This window comes from Austrofundulus limnaeus, unplaced genomic scaffold, assembly GCF_001266775.1.
Source record: "Austrofundulus limnaeus strain Quisiro unplaced genomic scaffold, Austrofundulus_limnaeus-1.0 Scaffold53, whole genome shotgun sequence".
NCBI classification, from domain to species: Eukaryota; Metazoa; Chordata; class Actinopteri; order Cyprinodontiformes; family Rivulidae; genus Austrofundulus; species Austrofundulus limnaeus.
In genome coordinates, this window is record NW_013952455.1 from 1,382,003 (window position 1) to 1,384,939 (window position 2,937).

At 37.7% G+C, this 2,937-nt stretch overlaps 1 long non-coding RNA gene across 1 annotated transcript in view; it reads left to right on the forward strand.

The window, feature by feature from the left end:
- The first annotated feature begins 1,355 nt into the window (after window positions 1-1,355).
- The window catches only part of LOC106517833 (uncharacterized), a 30,776-nt gene continuing 29,194 nt past the window's right edge, over window positions 1,356-2,937 (forward strand). Inside the window, exon 1 of the long non-coding RNA XR_001310255.1 lies at window positions 1,356-1,526. This is a non-coding gene — a long non-coding RNA (uncharacterized LOC106517833). The remainder of the gene's footprint in view (window positions 1,527-2,937) is intronic.

Sequence of the window (2,937 nt, forward strand, 5' to 3'; positions counted from 1 at the left end):
TGTAATTAATTCAGAAAATTTTTTCAGGACCCCACCTTGATGTTTCGGGACCCCACTTTGGGTCCCGACCCCAACTTTGGGAAACACTGCCCTAAGACACTAAGGTGGATTTGAGAATCTATTATGATCAAATTCATACAGACAGTGGAAAAATGCCGAATCAACTTTGTAATCATTTTATTTCTTTAGATTTACACTGAAAAGGCTTTGTCATTCATTTTGTCAACCTTTCGTTGCTAACCTTATTTGTTCACTGTTATGCAGACGACACTCAGCTCTACCTTTATACAAAACTTACACCTCCCTCTGTGACTGTCTACAGAAAACCAAAACATGGTCCTCCTATAATTTTTTTAAACTCATTGACAGTTCCTCTGTTTACACCATCACTATAAGACAAGACCGTGGATGTTTTATTGACAGAACTCAACATCACTCCATCTTCATATTACCATCTGTGCAACATTTATCCTTCCCTCACTTCTAACAGCATTGTCATGGTCCACTGTCTGTCCCTTCCCACCTCATGTCCTCTCATAAACTGATTGGATCAGATTTCTGCTGCACTGATCATACCTGTTACATTAYTCTTGCTCAACTCTGCATCTTTTACAACACTCTGCTTCTCAACTGCACGGCCCTTCATTATGCCTGTCCTCCACACCTCAGTGTACACCTCAACATCAACAAAGAGTCTTTGATCCGTCTCATCCATCTCCCTCCCCCTGGTATGGCCACCATGGGCTTTAGAGCATTAAGCTGCTTTGCCCTCCCCCAGGAAATCCAAAAAATATATACATTTTTTAACACATTTAAATCCTATCTAGAAGCTTTTTCAGCAAGCCCGCTCACTTTTACATAACTGTTCCAAATCTCTCTTTTCTCTCTAACACAAAGGCTGTTTAAAGTGGCTGTGATGTGACATTGATCATCTTTGTCTTTGTCAAAATTTACCAATAAATTGAGTGGATTGTTAAAAAAATTATTATTATTATTATTATTATTATTATTATTATTATTATTATTATGAATTTTGCAGCATTATGGCTTATCAAAGTTTAGGTAAAAGATCTTTGTCGCTACCCTCCCCCCACCTTTTCTCAACAAACAAAAGTTGATACTGATTACGTCATTTTGAGAAAAGATAATCTTTATCAAGACCTTAGTGTACTCAGAGAAAACACTGACAAGAGACAAAAAGGTAAGAGCGCATTGGCTCAAGCAGAGATTGGAGGATCTGTGGAAAACAACAAGACAGGTCCGTCAAAGTTAGTTTGATTATAATTAAGTGATTAATCTTTGCTTGTGTTGATTCTGTTTCCAGGTTTGGAGGCAACTGAACAGACTCGAGGATTCTGGGTTTGTTTTTCTTTTCAGGGGGAGGGATTTTTCCAGATAAAGGAGCATTTCCAGGTGAGGCTGCCTGGGAGAACTTTAGTGAGGATAAACYAGCTCTTTCAGATGAGGCCGAGTTCCAAAGGATGACAGGTAATTCCAATGGGTCATAAAGGAAACTATACGCCTTTGTAAGTAAAAACAAATTCATTTTGGGTGATCATATGTAATACAGTATATTGGTCCTGTTGATGTCCAGTAGGCTGCTTTGTAAACAAATGACTGCAGATACCAGTGTGGGTGGAGTAAATTACTGCCTTGGTTTGGTTGGTTCTGACTCATTCGGATGTCAACRCCTCAAACTGTGATCTGTTTCACTTCAAGAGTTTTGCTACTGTTGCTGTGCGTTTTGTTCTCGAGGTTGCTCAGCAGGACAACACTGTCAAATAAAATGTAAAAAAAATAAAAAAAACAATAAAAAAGAAGTTCACACTTTAAATGTGGCTATTTTCTTCATGGTTTGTAAACGTTGGTCTTCTGCGGGTGTTAGCAGCCAACATGTGGACACGCATTTTGGTCTCCATCTGCTTCCTTATATTCTTCTGTTTGCAGACCTGCAGCAGATTGTTTGGCACATTTGTTTCTAATCTGCTAATCTAAAGCAAAACCAGCTACAGAAACTAAGAGCCAGGCAGAAATGTATAAATCTGTTTGGGTAATTCTTGGTGATTTAGCCTCCTTTCAGATGAAACTGTGTTTATTTTTCCTGTTATCTAATTTAGAACATTATGATTTTAGAAAATGGCATCAAGGGTATTGTCTTAAAGTACACATCAATAAAATCTTTTTCTGACATGTTTTTAAATATAGCCTACAGCCCTAGTGGGCAACATTTTTTCCCACCGAAGCCATATTTGACTCGTTAAGGGGGGAGTGGTAGTGCAGAGGCTAGAGAGGCAAAATCGCCAATTCTCTGAACATTATAACTGCATTTGGGTGAGAAAGGTGAAGTACCCTCCTTTGCCTCATTCATTGCTCTTGAGAAAGGGCCACAGTAGTTCAGTGGTCTGTGGTTGCGTCAGTAAGAGCCAAATTGTTGTGCGAGTTTGCTTGGTGTCACAATCCATTGAGAAAAGAACCAGCTGAAAGAAATAAATAACTAAGGGCCACAAGCTGAACCAAAGCCAGGGCCCAGCACCTGCATGTGTCGWACACAAGATTACATCATTTGCAAAAATACATAAAAATTACTTTTTTCTTCTTTTTTCATGACAAGATGAAGCTCATGTCTCCTGCTTTTTTGTAGTGGTGTTTAAGATTTTGTATCAACTTCCTTTCACACAAATAGAAAGTTCCTTTCAGTTTTTTATTTTTTAGTTTATTTTTTGGTTTAGTTTAGCACATGCTCAGTCACAATGCAGCTTTATTAACATAATAAACATAACACTTGTGAGCTATCAATTATTGGCATCTTTATTTTTAAAGGAATGTTTTTAGGCATAATTTATTCAAAATGACTCACTTTTAAAAGTGGTAAAAGGACAGATTTTGTTTAATCTGTCTTCACAAGCCAATAATAAATCCTGGTAATCTTTATTATTG